This window comes from Brugia malayi, assembly GCF_000002995.4.
Source record: "Brugia malayi strain FR3 genome assembly, contig: Bm_v4_Chr4_scaffold_001, whole genome shotgun sequence".
In the NCBI taxonomy this organism is placed as follows: Eukaryota; Metazoa; Nematoda; class Chromadorea; order Rhabditida; family Onchocercidae; genus Brugia; species Brugia malayi.
Window position 1 is genome coordinate 9,483,507 of NW_025062478.1, and position 19,104 is coordinate 9,502,610.

The window sequence follows — 19,104 nt, forward strand, 5'->3', positions numbered from 1 at the left end:
TTTTCCTTTAGATAATTTTTTGAGAAATTTTAGTATTCTTACTGTTGTTCTTATCATCTTTGTCCATTTACTGAATCGTTTTGCCTCCAGGAGATTGATTCGATTTGTATTGATGATTTCTTCTGTGGTTGTTGTTGCTACTATATTCTTATCTTCTTCGTTATCCTCTTCTTGTGGAACGTCGTATTCCCAATGAGGCCAATTCGGTTCATTACCATTGATCCATGTGGGCCCGCTCCACCAAGGCTCGTAACTTATTAGACGAGTCGGAATGATTCCTCTGGTAGCAATGTCTGCTGGATTGTGTTCGCTTGGGATATACCGATATGCGAATTTCGCCATTTGTATTTCTTCCACACGATTCTGTATAAATAAAAAATTGAGGCGAGAATTGTTTTGTATCCAATGTAGTGCACAGCGAGAGTCCGACCATACCACTACCTTTGGATTTTCTAATTCCATTTGTTTGATGACAAACTGAGCTGCGCGTACACCGATGAGAATAGCTAGTAATTCTAGCTTTGGTATCGTCATTCCTTTAATAGGTGCTAATCGTGATTTAGCAAAGAGTAACGACGTATGCGTATTTTGATGGGCGTATACTACTGCAGCATATGCCACTGTAGATGCATCGGTGAAAACATGAAAGGTAATTTGTTGTGATAAATCGATTGTGAATCGCGGGATTTCCTTGATATGAGTTGGGCATTCTACCACAAGATTGTTCCAGGTTTCAATCAATTGATTGTCGAGGGGTTGATCCCAATGTATGTTTTTTCTCCAGAGTTCTTGGAGAAATATCTTGAACGGTACTATCAGTGGTACTAGGAATCCAAGTGGGTCGTATTGTGAGGCGATGAACCGTAGAATAGTTCTTTTTGTTGTTGTTTGTTCGGTCCATGGATTTAGTGTTATTTGGATATGATCCTTGTATGGATTCCACTTAATCCCTAATATTTTCTTTATTTGACTCATTCGTGCTCGGTCCGACTTGGGTAGTTGCTCATTGAATGTCTGGTCATTTGAGAGGAATTCTCGCACGTTCATTGACGCATCCTTGAAAATTGATTTTGTTTCTTCATATTTATTCAAGGCTTCCTTTTCATGGCTCGCTGATAAGATGATATTGTCGACGTAGAGATTCTTCTTGATTTCACGTGCAGTTTCAGTCTCATAATGTTCCAAATGATAATTGAGAGTTGCTGATAATAAAAAGGGTGACGATATCACTCCAAAGGGAAACCTTTTGAATCGATAGCATATTAAATTATCTCTGTCCACCTGTTTCTGAATATCTTTTACCCATAGAAAGCATGTGCAGTCCCGTTCCGTTGGCAGCAACTCTAATTGTAGGAAGGCTTTTTCGACGTCAGCTATTATGATGATTTTCATTGTTCTTAGTCGAATTAATATTCCAGCTAAATCGGGAAGGGTGATAGGGCCTCGATACAAGACATCGTTTAAGCTTTTCCTGCCTCTGAGGTGAGCGGAAGCGTCATAAACTATTCTGACCTTTGTCGTGGTGTTATCTGATTTTACCACTTCATGATGGGGCAAGTAATGGATAATACCTTGATGGTTTGTGAAATGACTTACCCTTTCGATGACATTGGATCTTAACTGTTCATTGATTGTTTCATTGTATGTGGTAAGTAGATGTTGGTTGCGGTGAAGTCGCTTGATTAACGACTGTAAGCGTCCGAAACATAATTCGAAATTGTCGCTTAATTTGGAACTGGTGTCTTTCCATGGCCATGCGACCTGGTATCGTCCATCGGATTTTCTAATCGTTTTCTTAAATTGTTTTAAGGCTTCTTCATCGTCATTGATCTCGGGTTTGTCTTGTATGCCTATTAGTTCCAGTTTCCAGAATTGATCTAAATCTGGAACGTTGATCGTGTTAGCGGCGTAAACTATTTGTGAGGACATTCGTGAATTGGGAGAAATTTTCTTTGTATAGCCAGACCCAGCCAGGATCGGGCCCACTTTAGTGTGGAGCAGTGTGAATCCCGATTGCAGATTCTCTGCTTTGTCGAAATTGATGAATTGAAAGAAGTGGTTGGCTCCTATTAATATATCCGGTTGCTTCCATTCACTGTGGAAATCAATTGTTGGACTTCCTTTGAGGGATCGTATGTCGCTTTCACTTAAGTTGACTACTTGTAGTTTGTTTGTTAAATAGTCCACGGTGTTCGCTTCGAGCAACACTGTACGGTCCTTTCCGATTTTTATCCCTATTTCAATTCTGATGGTTAGATGCGTGTTCGGGTCCTTTTTGCGATGTTTAAAATGAAGCGATGTTTAATTTCCCTTCATCTGTTTCGTTAAGCATTAGTTGTTTGGCTAAGTTCTTTGAAACAAAGGATAATTGTGATCCAACGTCGAATAGGGCTAAAGCCCTTTGTTGAGTATTTGGATTAGTTGGGTTGAACACATTTATCTGCTTGCATAAGAGTAGGATGCGCTTGTCACGTTTCTTCTCTTTTTCGACTATTATATTTGTCGTGGTAGTGGAGTCTGGATCCTCTGGTTTATTGGGCATTTCCTTGAATTTGTTAGGGCACAGCGCGGAATTGTGTTGACCCTTGCAGTGGAAGCAATTCCGTTTCTTGTTTTTGCATCTGGCTGCCATATGTCCGATCTTGAAGCAGTTGAGGCAAGCGTTTAGTTTCTTCAGACGTTGCAGCCTTTGTTTGAGAGTGGGATAAATCTGGCACTCTTCATCCCAGCGATTCTTGTTGCATAGTGCACAAGGTCTTGATAGGGCTTTGATGATGGGTTTCTCCGGAACAGAGGTTGTTAAGGCTGAAGTCTCATTGAGATTGTGTCGTGGTCTTGGCTTGCCTTTTATTGGAGATTGATTCTCCATATTCCCTTTAAACCATAGGGACTGGCTTTGTACTACTTCTTCGTTCACAGATGCAAGCTCCGTGAGGAAGTTTCGGAGTTTGGTGACAGACCACGATTCCTGCCTCTTTCTTCTGTAAACCTGTTCTAGGATCCAGGTTGGCAATTTCCCTTCCACAGCTATTTCGATACCGGACTGCTCTAAATTCTCACCGATGGCTTCCAATTGTCGAAGTGTTCGCTCAATGGCCTCAAGCGTTGCTTTCCACTCTCTATCGTTCTTTTTGATGGAGTATAATTCGGTGAACAAGGCTCGTTTGATGGCGTAAGGCTGCCCAAACTTTTCGACGAGGACATTTCTTACGATACTGTAATTCTCCGGAGTTATGTCATAACCTCTGATAGCTTGGAGGGCGTTTCCTTTGAGACATGTGATGAGATAGTTTAGTTTATGGATATCGGGAATTGCTTGTTGATGTATAGCTGTATCAAAGCTATTCCAGAATTCCCTCCAGCGTCTTGGATTCCCACTGAATGTGGGCAGTGGTAGTTGTGGGAGATTTACTGTAGGGTATTTACCCGCTTGTGTGGGTTCCTTGGGTTGAGTTGTTTCCTCCCTTACCATAGACTGATTTAGCCGTTGTAATATGAACTCCGAATCATTTTGATACATTTTTAAAATGACTACAGTTTGTTTTGCTTGTAAAATTAAGTTGGTAATACCTGATTCATCGTCGTTTATCTGAAGGTATCGATCTTCTTCTTCTTTTCTTTTGGTTGAGACTGAAATCTGCTGGATGAATTGTTTCCACTCTGTATTGACCGATTCCAACGCCTCTATGTATATTTGGATATGCATGATTTTTTCTTGGGTGATCCTTCTCCGTTCCTGATGAAGACGGATTGTTTCGTCGGTTGTTGTCATTTGGTCGACCGAATCCAAGTTCAGACGCTTGATTTCGTTGAGGACTTCACATAATCTTTGTTTTGTTTGGTCTGCGGTTCTGATGATGATGGATGACATGTTCCCGGCTCGTGGCACCATAAATTTGTTGTGAATGGTTTGAATTGGGTTGGTTTACTTGCACAATTGAGTCGAGTGCTCAATCTTGGGTAATTAAACCAAACAAGCAATCAGTAGTAGGACAATTTAGTGAGGACGATGAGCTAAGCAACGGGGAGAGTGGGAAGACTGCCCCCGGTTGAGTGGTAATTGCCCTTATATAGGATGATTTGAGGGTGGAGAGATAAAGCGATTGAAAAAATGGAAGCTAGCAAGAAGGCTATGGGAAAGATAGTTTTTGTAAACGGAATTAGATAACAAATAAGGATGGGAACAGATGTGCATTAGATAATATGACAGATTAGCATGGGAATTTGTTAACACATTACCATCTATGAGTCATTAAGGAATTTGAATTACAATAAAACTTACAATAAATGATTAACATGATTTGCTTAAATATAAATACATTGATTTAAATTTGACCTTTTGCTAAATTCGATTGTTCGGTACAAAGATTATTTCTAGTGGAATTTCGAGCTTGTTCTCGACAGTTTTACATAAGTTTTTTAGTAATAACTACTGCTTGAACAATTAAATTTAGGTGTTCAATAAGTAAAAAAAAAATTTTTGTTATACCAGCATTTGTGACTATTTATAATCAATAATCAATCAGTTACTGCTAAGAATTATTAAAAAAGTGCAAAAGTTGATTTAAACGATAGATCATTAGGTTATATTGACGGCACCAATAATTATATCAAATGTAAATTATACAAAAGATGTTTTAATTTTTCATACATTATTATTTAAACTATAAGTTTTTAAATACTTTAAATTAATTATATTAAAAATGATAATAAGTTTTTAATAATTATATTAAAAATAATAATAATAAATTTTTAAATACTTTAAATTAATTATATTAATGAAATAATGATTATATCATATTTTATTTGGGTTTATCATAACTTCGTCTTTCTTGAACAATCCTAATCTATTTTATTGAATTTTGTACAATGGTATATCGGGAAAATCCTAAAAATACTTTTTATAAAGACGAAAAAAAAAATCCTGTTGAAAATTTTTTTTTCTTTATAGAGGTGATCGAATATGTTTATCACCGTAAGCAAAAATTATTCTAATTTATCCAATTCACTTAGGAATGTATAATTTTATGACAGCAATTCTTATGTGTAAATGATACATAACTATTTAACTTTTCTAAGTGTGATATCATTTCAATGATAATTTCCAATAATACTTAGCAAGATTATCATCAGCAATTAATTATCAATTTAAATCTTCATACATCAACAATCAATTATTCGTTTAAATATTCATAGACGTTTTCTTTTGTACAAAACAATCTTACAATTTAGGTCTTACTGAAATCTAACTGCTACACAATTATTCTTTTCAACAAAATTCCATATTCACACATTTTTTCGTTAACAATCTGATAGAAAAATACAATCTATAATTGATGAATGGATATATATTCAATGGGTTATCTGTTCATTACAATAATGTCAGCAAATGTGATTAATTAAACTCAAAATAAAATTTTTGTTACCTAAATATATCATCTTTGAGTTATCCTAGAATTAAAAAAAAAAAAAAAATACCCTAGAATTAAAAAACTATGTCCAAAACTGAAAATAGCGATCAGAACAAATCAATAAGCGTACTGTGATTGACTCGTCACAATCAATGTAAATTTACGTTTTCTCTGATACTTGCCTTGTATCACTTCGATGTACTTTATTCACGATAATCAATTTTTTTTTTTGTTATTCACTAATTCATCAAAACTATGACTATCTCAAAATTAAAATTACTCTCTACATTTATAGAAATACATGCTGTTGTTGAAGAAATAGGAATGACCAAATTTCATATCGGTTTATTTTTAGCAAAAATAATTCTGCCAACACAACTACAAGATGTCTTTCTCCTTTTCAGCTTACAAAATTTAAATAATGGTAGAAAGGGAAGGATGGAAATGGTTAGAAGAAGAATGGCCAATCTGGGAATACAAGGTTAACGAGGATCATGAAGAATATGAAGAGATCCTAAAAAATCTTCCAGAAAAAAAAAAAGAAAACGATGATCAAAAGATTATAGGGCATTTTTTCTATCGATAAAACTTTTCAAATTCATCCACGAAGAACAATTTAACAAATGGTCAAGGATGGTAAAAAGTACCAAAACTGTATTGGCTTTGAGATTTATAAATTTAATATCCAAAAGAGGAATTCCTTGGTTATAAATCTCTGCAGAGAAAAATAATGACGATTATGAAGAAAATAATTAAGTGGAATTTATACTATAAATAGGAACTGGAAAATGGAAAATCGAAGTCGCTCGGAAAACTCAGAATTAAACAATTGCATGACTGAAATCTTCATACAACGATAACAGAAAGAACTGTTTCACACCGGAATGACTAATACGATTTCAAATTTGAGAAAATAGTTTTGGATATCGAAGGATAACAAAAAAAGTCTTGAATAAGTTTATGGCTATAAACTGCTAACTAATTATCTAGAAATTTGAGTAAGCTGTTTTTGAATATTTGCAAATTAGTCTGGATTATTTGGACGTTCTTTAAACTGAACCGGAGATGACAAAATGATGAGTTATTTTCTTGTCTTCACATGTTTCACTATTAGAAATAGCAGATAATTTCTTCGCAAAAAATTTCTTAAATGTCTTTAGAAGATTTATAATCCAGATGGTTATTCAAAATTAATTCTAAGTAACATCAGTTGGTTATCTGAACTATAATAGGATAAGAAACGCAATGGAAATAGAAAATATATTCAGTATTCGTCCACTAATTGATGTCAACTTCTGGCAACTTTATATTTCTAAAACCAATTGATGAGAGAGGAAACTCCTGACATTTGCTTAATAATATTTACTGGAAATAACGATAACCGAAATATGCTTTTAAATACTTCGCAAAAAAAACTCATCAAATACTGATCTAGTATAATAGAAAATCTTGATTTACATCGGAGAATATGGAAAGATTGATTACTCAACTAGTTTAAGAGAACGTACATAAGTAGAACATAATTTTCCAAAGAGTAGAAATAAAAACAAAAATTGTGATGCAAATATTTTACATTCAAATATTTTATCGCACAAATTATATTGAGTGAAGATTTATTTCGTAAGGAGCTAAGAGACAAATCCATTGGTCGGTATATCATATAATTGATCCACAAATCCGGAGTAGATAAAATACTGTGCACCGATGACAAATCTGCAATAGTATTGAAAAAAAAGAATGTTCACAAATTTTAGAAATAAAGTAAAACGCTGAATTTAAAATCAATAATATATGAAAAGTATAATTTAAAATACTCCGCAAATAAACAAAATGCTAACTCATTAACCAGCTGAATTTTCAACTTTTTTGATTACCATACAAAATTTTCTGATTTGATATCTATCACTTCCAATCGCTGTAATCCGATTTTCCTTTACACAGTCTTTTTAATTCCCATTTTTACATCCCGTAGGAAATTATTAGATGTTTAACTATAAGAAAATCTCTAATAAAGAAGACCATGTATAGAACTATTTTTTTTTTCTTTTTTTTTTCGAGAATAGGAAAAATGCATTACTTATTCAAATATGAAAAAACAAGAACCAAATGATTTAGATTGCTTGAAAGGAACGTTCCATTAATTTTTATGAAAAATTTTATAAATAAGGATATAAAAAAGAATGTGAATGAAATACCTTTTTCAACTGAAATTCTAAAATCCATGCAATTGTGAATAGAAAGCAATAAATACAGAAAATATTTCACTCTTCCATGATGTTGAATTTCCGAGAGGAATTTCAGAGAGACGAAATTCCCGAGAGATAGCCTGTAGGAAATAAGAATTCTCTATACTATGCTGTTGAAAAAGCAAGATGACAGTGACTGGTCATCTTGCTTTTTCAACAAGATTAGGGTACGCTTATCCTTTTAGAACGCATAACAGTTAGCACATTTTTGTATTTTTTAATGTAGTTATTTGGAATGGAAATTATGTACTTTGGTGGATTCTTTTATTTACTAAATCGTTTGTTCAGTTTCTCTTCTTCTGTAATATTTTTTTTTTTTTTTGTTTTTTTAAATCAGTAAATCAAACTGTCGGATTATTTATTGACTTTATATTTCTTCCAAATTTTCTTGCTATGTTCAGCTTAATAATACTTTAAATGTATTTTAGGTTTAGGGATTGATCCCTCATTCTTCCATTCCTACTCCTTCCAATTTTAACTTTTAAAACTTTAAACCTGTTTTGACATTTCTGTATATGTTAGTACAATTGTTGGGGATGGAAATTCTTTTAATCGGGAATTGCAATTATTTCCCTTGAACGAGGAAGCCCTAGTAAAAGTCATCAGCTCACTTTAAGTACATTTCTTTTTTTTAAGGTAAACATGCTAGCCACATGCAACCAATAAAGCTTTCCATACGTATGTGATATTTTTATGTTTCAGTTGAATTGTCGTATCTACTTTGAAACAGTCAAATTGTGCAATATTCTGAATTATATCGCTTTCGCCAGAGACATCTCCGTCTGCAACTGTAGCTCAGTTCAAAATTTGATTTGAAGTGTTTGCTGTTACTTCGCGAGAAAATTCTGTCATTCTTATTGACTACATATTTTTTACCTTAGCCTATATCACTAATTAAATTCATTAATACTGTGTAATTATTAGGTGCATTAATAATGTCATGGCAAGATTAAGTTAATTGTAAAAATATCATTATTAATTAATATTCAGTGAAGAAGTGGTATTAATTTTAGTTAAAGTAATAATATGGTTAATAAAGCATTTAAGTCATCTCCTCTACATTTTCATGGGAAGTCTTTTTAATCAATAACTTCCTTTATGGAATTGATGGAAGAAATGAAATATATGTCACGTTGTGATTTCTTAACAGGTACAATTAAGACATCGCGGTGAGGAAAAAAGTAACTTTTGAGACAGGTGTTAACATAAATGATCAAAGTGACAGTTAATGGTTTTAAAAATATTTCAGTCAGTACAAATAGTTAGATATGCTTTTGTATATGCATCCTCAAATCTCTTGCTGATTTTCATCTGTAATACATTGTTGATTACCGATCAAATATTTAGTCATTCACTGATATAAATTTGACGCTCTGCTGTAGATCGCATAATTATATAGCTTTATGAAATGATTAAGAAGATTCTTTTCTTCCCCAGAAATTTATTTCTATTTCATTTATATAATAATCAAGGGAGGAATACATATGATCAACTACATTCATTAGTAATATAACAATAGCGATATTTATTCGCAAGTTCTTCGTACACAGCATGCAAGATTACTTGTAAATGAAATCGATACAGAGAATATAAAAAATCAAAACAGAAATAGCAGAGGGCATTTATTTTGTTTAAATTGGGCAAGTTTTAATGATTCTTCATGTGCGATTTCAAACCGGATTTAGTCTGAAAATCTTTACTGCATACAGTACACTGGTAGACAGGTCTATTCATGTCATGAATTACCATGTGAGTCTGCAAATGGTGTTTATGTATGAAACCTTTTCTGCATATCGAACAACTGTACGGCTTTTCACCAGCATGAGTCGTCATATGTCTTTTCATATTATGGAGATCACCGAAATTCTTTTTGCATATCGAACAACTGTACGGCTTCTCACCGGTATGAACCACCATATGTGCTTTCATACTGCTGGACTGAGTGAAATTCTTTTTGCATATCGAACAACTGTACGGCTTCTCACCGGTATGAATCACCATATGTGCTTTCATACTGTCGGATCGACTGAAATTCTTTTTGCATATCGAACAACAGTAAGGCTTTTCACCGGCATGAATCACCATATGTACTTTCATACTGTCAGACCGACTGAAATTCTTTTTGCATATCGAACAACTGTACAGCTTTTCACCAGTATGAGTCATCATATGTTTTTGATTATGCCCGAATTGAGTGAAATTTCTCTTGCATACTGGACAACTATACGGCTTTTCACCAGTATGAGTCATCACATGTTTTTTCATATGTGTTATTTCCTTTTGACATATATCACAACGCCGTTTCTTTCCTGTGCTTTCTTTTCGTTTTGATGGTTCAATTACTTCCATCAGTGTTTCTGTTGGAGCGAGTTGTCTTCGCGGTTTAATTCGTTCATCACTCACTCTCTCCACTGATAAGCCTTGCGACTTATTTCCTTCCTTTTTCACTTTTGGAGCTGATAAACCAAACGGTTTTATTAGAAGTATTTGCAATCCACTCTTCTCTTTTTCTTCCACTGATAAGCCTTGTAATCCATCTCCCTTCTCTTTTACTTTTGATATTGATAAATCTAACGGTTCTGTCTGTTCCGTTTGTGCTACCTCAAATGATATGAAATTATCATTATGTAAAATCACTGTGTAAAATTTTAAATCCTGATGGTGCTGTAGCCTTATGTTGCATTTTTAGCATTAAGTGGACTTACTGGGTTTCGAATATTGCTCAATTGGAAGACAAAGAAGAATAAATAGATGAAATGCATGTCAATGAGAATAATTTGTTGCCAATTCTAAAAAACATTCAAATTTATTGACGGTTGCTTCTAAAGAATAATATCGCTGCTATTTGACAAATGCGCAAAGGAGATATTTCTTCAAGTAAATGCTTATACTAAATATATTAGTTTATTTACAAATTTATCATCTAATTCCAAACTCAAAAGTTTGAAAAGAGGTAACGTCTTCTGTCGAAATGAATGAAACAGAACTTGCTGAATGAAAATTGTAGGAGAGTGTGACAGAGGCCAACCGATCAATTCTGTTAGATATTGTTCGATAATCGCATGTATAAGTTCTCATTCAGATGGGGGTGGCAAACTACGTGTATTGATAACTTACGTCTACGTATAATAACGTATGTATAGCAATAATAATAGAATATATAATAATGTATAATAAAATGATAATAGCACTACTGCTTAATCCTTTATACTGAATCATTTCTTTTCAGCTTCTGTATTTTATTGTTATAAATAATTTATGCAAAGCAGTTGTGACACTTTTTGTAATTTTATTATATTTCGCTTCAATTTTTCCACATTTTCAAATTTTTGGGAATATTAGCAAGAATGGAAAATTACATCGCTGCATCTTTTATAATTGATAATGTTAAATTTATAAATGCTAAATGATTTCAACAGATCTTTCCAATCTTTTTCTTGCACACATTCTAACATATTTAACATACGTCCTTTGTTTCCTTTAACTGAAGGCATATCATATGGACATATGATATTACAAAATGGTTGAGATAACTGTGAATACAAATGACTAAAATGATTTGATTGATTTGTTTTTTATCCTCAAATTCTAAAATAAATATCAGTAGTAATTTCCCAGATTTCCTTCAAAATCCAAAAGCTTTATTTATTCAAAACAAATCCTTTGCTCCACGAAACTAATCACTTTTGTTTCTTGTCGCTTTCTTTTGCGCTATCAATTTTCTGACATTAGTCAATTAATTTAATTAATTACAAGTAGGCGATTAAACAGTATTGGTAGACACAGTTGCATCACGCAAAAAAAAAAAAAAAAAAAGAGTAAATAGATCTGGAATAAATAATGCAATAAAATTGAAAAGGTCAAATATATATCACATGGCGATTCCTTAACAGGTGCAATGAGTGACATCGCAGCGACAAAAAAATAAAATTAATTCGGTTGGTAAAACTTTTGGGATATCTGTTAACATAAATGATCGAAGTGAGAATTATGGTTTTAAGAATATTTCAGTCAGTGCAAATAGTTTAAACAATTGTGATATTGTATGTACCTCTTCAAATCTCTTGCTGATTTTCATCTGTAATACTTTGTTGATTGCCGAATAAATATTTAGTCACTCTCTGATATATGTTTGACGCTCTGTCGTAGATCGCATAATTAAACAAATTTATAAAATGATATGTTGTGATTAAGAAGATTCGTTCCCAAAAATTTATTTTCATTTCATTTATTCAATAGTCGAATTCAATAATCGGAGGAATACATATGAGCAATTCCATTTCATTACTAATGTAGTCATAGCGATACTATTATTCAAATTTTTCGTGCATAGCATGCAAATGAAACCATTAGAAATGAAACCTTACTTTTCCATAAATGATTTTCGAGATTCCATTCTTAAATGATGAAATCTTTCTTCCTCTTCTGAATTATCTCTGGATGTTTTTATAACATACTGAAAATAATTATTAACCAATCTCCGATTAATGATTCAGATATCTTATACAGTATATTTACTCCGAAAATGTATCAAAAAGGTGCAATAATTAAAGCGAAAAGCAGATTTAACCTGAAAAAGCAAAAAATATTTAAACAATTAAGTTAAAAAAATCTAGCAATTTTCTTTTCTATTTTTTTCTAGTTTTTCAAAAAAAAAAAATTTAGCACTGAAAACTAAAAACATGTTTGCATGTTAATAAACATTGGAATGGGCTTCTTGGAAAATATAAATGTTTTAAAATAAAAGGAACAGAATTTTGATCACTTGTAAAGAAAGCAAACTTTTATAAATTTCAATATATTTCGCTAACAATATGATATGATCGAGGAAGAACATAAGAAGAAAAGTAGAGCACATCTTGCTAATTAACTGTTTCCTTCATGAATCATATCTTTTCAATTTATTTTCAAGCCATAGATATTGTTATTCGTTATCATTCCTGACATGGAGTCAACTGATAATCCGTTTTTGTTTTCTTGCCAGTACTGAGATGAAAGCAATTTCAATGCCACTAGTGCTCTTGTATATATTTAAATTATACAGTATTCTAAGACATTCTTGCTAAAGCAGACATTCTTTCTTACAATTACCAATATTTGAAGTAAATATGCTGCTGGATTCTTAACATTTTTATACTCCAAGATCGAGAAAAATTTGCTTATGAATATCGAACATAGTTACTTATAACAATACCGCTCTCGTTGCTCCAAAATTGCGTGAAGAAGAAATTTTTTCAATAAATGCTTTTCTAAATATATGTAAAATGTCTCAAAATTTTCTCATGGTGCCAAAAGTTTGAAAACAGTTGTTATCCGCTGTGGAAAAAATGACTAAAACAGTTTGATTAAGTTACTCTTTATTCTCAAATCTGAAATAAATACCAGTAGTAATTTCATAAATTCTTTTCAGCATTTATAAGTTTCACTTATTCAAAACAAATTCTTTGCGCTAAGAAACCAATCACTTTTGTTGCTTCGTCGCTTTCTTTCCCTTCGTTGCTTTCTAGGAGATTAAACAATTTGGTTCTCACAATTCCAGCATGTTAAAAAAAATCATAGAAATTGGAACAAATGAAGTGATTAAATTAAAAAGATAAAAAAAATCAAGTATATACCAAGTTGTGATTTCTTGATGCAAAAAAAAAAAATTTGGAAAAATGACATCGCAATGAAGGAAAAAGTGGTTTGGCTGAAAAAACTTTTGCAGTGTTGAAATAATTGATCAAAGTGAGAGTTAATGGAACATTTCAGTCAACACAAATAGCTTAAATAGACGTGCTATTGCTATGCCTCCTCAAATCCAGCTGTTTTACTTTGTTGATTGCCGATTAAATATTTAGTCACTCGCTGATATAAGTTTTACGCTCTGTTGTAAACCGCATAATCAAACAACATTATGAAATGATATGATTAAGAAGATTCTTTTCTTTCCCAAAAATTGATTTTCATTTTATTTATGCAACAATCGAGGGAGGAATACATATCAGCAATTTTATTTCATTAGTAATTAAGCAATAGCGATATTTATTTGCAAATTCTTCGTGCATAGCATGCAAGGTTATTTGCAAATGAAATCAGTGGTTGAAGTTAATGCTGAAAAATACATTGCAGGGATAACGAAAAGAAAGTGATACTAGTATGCATATAAGATCAAAGAACAAACAATAATTTATCAATAAAAAGTAGGAAGTAATCAACAATAACAGAATTAGCAGAGTGCATTTCCTCCGTTTAAAGTGCTCAAGCTTAAATGATTCTTCATATGCAATTTCAATCTGCATTAAGCCTGAAAATCTTTACTGCTTATCATACAGTGATAAGTCTATTATTCATTTGATGAGTTACCATGTGACTTTGCAAGGTGCATTTCTGTGTGTAACTTTTTCCGCATATCGAACAACTGTACGGCTTCTCACCGGTATGAATCATCACATGTTTTTTCATATCCCCGAACTGAGTGAAATTTCTCTTGCATACTGGACAACTATACGGCTTTTCACAAGTATGAGTCTTCTTATGCCTTTTCATATTACAGAGATCACCGAAATTCTTTTTGCATATGGAACAACTGTACGGCTTCTCACCGGTATGAACCACCATATGTGCTTTCATACTGCTGGACTGAGTGAAATTCCTTTTGCATATCGAACAACTGTACGGCTTCTCACCGGTATGAACCACCATATGTGCTTTCATACTGCTGGACTGAATAAAATTCTTTTTGCATATCGAACAACTGTATGGCTTCTCACCGGTATGAACCACCATATGTGCTTTCATACTGCTGGACTTAATAAAATTCTTTTTGCATATCGAACAACTGTACGGCTTTTCACCAGTATGAATCATCATATGTTTTTTCATACTGTCAAACCGAGTGAAATTCTTTTTGCATATCGAACAACTGTACGGCTTTTCACCAGTATGAGTCGTCATATGCCTTTTCATATTACAGAGATCACCGAAATTCTTTTTGCATACTGGACAACTATACGGCTTTTCACCGGTATGAGTCATCACATGTTTTTTCATATGTGTTATTTCCTTTTGACATATATCACAACGCCGTTTCTTTCCTGTGCTTTCTTTTTCTGGTTCAATTACTTCCATCAGTTTTTCGATTGGAACAAGTCGTCGCGGTTTAATTCGTTCATCACTCACTCTTTTCACTGATAAGCCTTGCGATTTATTTCCTTCCTCTTTCACTTTTGATATTGATAAATCCAACGGTTCTGTTTGTTCCGTTTGCGCTACCTTAAATGATATGAAATTATCAATGAAAAATCACTGTGAAAAATTTAAATGCCGATGGTATTGTGGTGTTATGTTGCTTTTTTTTTTTTTTTAACTTTATGTGGACTTACTGGGTTTCGAATATTGCTCAATTGGAAGACAAAGAAGAATAAATAGATGAAATGCATGTCAATGAGAATAATTTGTTGCCAATTCTAAAAAACATTCAAATTTATTGACGGTTGCTTCTAAAGAATAATATCGCTGCTATTTGACAAATGCGCAAAGGAGATATTTCTTCAAGTAAATGCTTATACTAAATATATTAGTTTATTTACAAATTTATCATCTAATCCCAAAATCCCTGTCATAACTCAAAAGTTTGAAAAGAGGTAATCTTCTGTCGTCTTCTGTCGAAATGAATGAAATAAAACTACTGAATGAAAATTGTAGGAGAGTGTGACAGAGGCCAACCGATCAATTCTGTTAGATATTGTTCGATAATCGCATGTATAAGTTCTCATTCAGATGGGAGTGGCAAACTACGTGTATTAATAACTTACGTCCACGTAAAATAAGTATAGCAATAATAATAGAATATATAATAATGTATAATAAAATGATAATAGCAGTCATTGTTTAATCTTTATATTGAATCATTTCTTTTCAGTTTCTGTATTTTATTGTTATAAATAATTTATGCAAAGCAGTTGTGACATTTTTTGTAATTTTATTTCATTTCGCTTCAATTTTCCACATTTTCAAATTTTTGGGAATATTAGCAAGAATGGAAAATTACATCGCTGCATCTTTTATAATTGATAATGTTAAATTTATAAATGCTAAATGATTTCAACAGATCTTTCCAATCTTTTTCTTGCACACATTCTAACATATTTAACATACGTCCTTTGTTTCCTTTAACTGAAGGCATATCATATGGACATATGATATTACAAAATGGTTGAGATAACTGTGAATACAAATGACTAAAATGATTTGATTGATTTGTTTTTTATCCTCAAATTCTAAAATAAATATCAGTAGTAATTTCCCAGATTTCCTTCAAAATCCAAAAGCTTTATTTATTCAAAACAAATCCTTTGCTCCACGAAACTAATCACTTTTGTTTCTTGTCGCTTTCTTTTGCGCTATCAATTTTCTGACATTAGTCAATTAATTTAATTAATTACAAGTAGGCGATTAAACAGTATTGGTTAGACACAGTTGCATCACGCAAAAAAAAAAAAAAAAAAGAGTAAATAGATCTGGAATAAATAATGCAATAAAATTGAAAAGGTCAAATATATATCACATGGCGATTCCTTAACAGGTGCAATGAGTGACATCGCAGCGACAAAAAAATAAAATTAATTCGGTTGGTAAAACTTTTGGGATATCTGTTAACATAAATGATCGAAGTGAGAATTATGGTTTTAAGAATATTTCAGTCAGTGCAAATAGTTTAAACAATTGTGATATTGTATGTACCTCTTCAAATCTCTTGCTGATTTTCATCTGTAATACTTTGTTGATTGCCGAATAAATATTTAGTCACTCTCTGATATATGTTTGACGCTCTGTCGTAGATCGCATAATTAAACAAATTTATAAAATGATATGTTGTGATTAAGAAGATTCGTTCCCAAAAATTTATTTTCATTTCATTTATTCAATAGTCGAATTCAATAATCGGAGGAATACATATGAGCAATTCCATTTCATTACTAATGTAGTCATAGCGATACTATTATTCAAATTTTTCGTGCATAGCATGCAAATGAAACCATTAGATGAAGTTAACATTAAAAAACATATTTGCAAGAATAACAAAGAAGAAAAAGATATTAGTATGCATATAGGATCAAAGAACAAATAATAATTTGTCATAAAAAATTAGTAAATATTCAACAATAACAGAATTAGCAGAGTGCATTTCATCCGTTTAAAGTGCTCAAGCTTTAATGATTCTTCATATGCAATTTCAATCTGCATTTAGCCTGAAAATCTTTACTGCTTATCATACAGTGATAAGTCTATTATTCATTTGATGAGTTACCATGTGAGTCTGCAAATGGTGTTTATGCATGAAACCTTTCCTGCATATCGGACAACTATACGGTTTTTCACCAGTATGAATCATCATATGTGCTTTCATACTGCTGGACTGAGTGAAATTCTTTTTGCATATGGAACAACTGTACGGCTTCTCACCAGTATGAACCACCATATGTGCTTTCATACTGCTGGACTGAGTGAAATTCTTTTTGCATATGGAACAACTGTACGGCTTCTCACCAGTATGAACCACCATATGTGCTTTCATACTGCTGGACTGAGTGAAATTCTTTTTGCATATGGAACAACTGTACGACTTCTCACCAGTATGAACCACCATATGTGCTTTCATACTGCTGGACTGAGTGAAATTCTTTTTGCATATGGAACAACTGTACGGCTTTTCACCAGTATGAGTCGTCATATGCCTTTTCATATTACAGAGATCACCGAAATTCTTTTTGCATATGGAACAACTGTACGGCTTCTCACCGGTATGAATCACCATATGTGCTTTCATACTGTCGGATCGACTGAAATTCTGTTTGCATATCGAACAACAGTAAGGCTTTTCACCGGTATGAATCACCATATGTGCTTTCATACTGTCGGACCGACTGAAATTCTTTTTGCATATCGAACAACTGTACAGCTTTTCACCAGTATGAGTCATCATATGTTTTTGATTATGCCCGAATTGAGTGAAATTTCTCTTGCATACTGGACAACTATACGGCTTTTCACCGGTATGAGTCATCACATGTTTTTTCATATGTGTTATTTCCTTTTGACATATATCACAACGCCGTTTCTTTCCTGTGCTTTCTTTTTCTGGTTCAATTACTTCCGTCAGTTTTTCGATTGGAACAAGTCGTCGCGGTTTAATTCGTTCATCACTCACTCTTTTCACTGATAAGCCTTGCGATTTATTTCCTTCCTCTTTCACTTTTGATATTGATAAATCCAACGGTTCTGTTTGTTCCGTTTGCGCTACCTTAAATGATATGAAATTATCAATGAAAAATCACTGTGAAAAATTTAAATGCCGATGGTATTGTGGTGTTATGTTGCTTTTTTTTTTTTTTTAACTTTATGTGGACTTACTGGGTTTCGAATATTGCTCAATTGGAAGACAAAGAAGAATAAATAGATGAAATGCATGTCAATGAGAATAATTTGTTGCCAATTCTAAAAAACATTCAAATTTATTGACGGTTGCTTCTAAAGAATAATATCGCTGCTATTTGACAAATGCGCAAAGGAGATATTTCTTCAAGTAAATGCTTATACTAAATATATTAGTTTATTTACAATTTTATCATCTAATTCCAAACTCAAAAGTTTGAAAAGAGGTAACGTCTTCTGTCGAAATGAATGAAACAGAACTTGCTGAATGAAAATTGTAGGAGAGTGTGACAGAGGCCAACCGATCAATTCTGTTAGATATTCGATAATCGCATGTATATTCGATAATCGCATGTATAAGTTCTCATTCAGATGGGGGTGGCAAACTACGTGTATTGATAACTTACGTCTACGTATAATAACGTATGTATAGCAATAATAATAGAATATATAATAATGTATAATAAAATGATAATAGCACTACTGCTTAATCCTTTATACTGAATCATTTCTTTTCAGCTTCTGTATTTTATTGTTATAAATAATTTATGCAAAGCAGTTGTGACACTTTTTGTAATTTTATTATATTTCGCTTCAATTTTTCCACATTTTCAAATTTTTGGGAATATTGGAAAGAATGGAAAATTACATTGCTGCATCTCTTATAATTGGTAATGTTGATTTATAAATGCTAAATGGTTTCAACTTTAAATTTGCTTTGTGTTGTGTGCAAATTAGGTTATTAAATTTTTTTTACGATTTTCATATTTAACACCATGTGATGTAGATAGCTGTTAAATGAATTCTTATTGATGATTTCCAATACTTTTAAACTTTTCAAATGCCAATTGCAATGAAAATATGAAGAAAAAAGGCGATGGTAATGATCCTATCATTTACTGACAGTAATCAGCAACGTTGCACAATGTGTGGTTGGTACAACTTAAGTGCTGAACTTGAAGGTATAAGTTCGCCATCTATGGGCTATGTAACAAATGGAGTTGCCTAATGGCTTCATACGACAAGTTCGA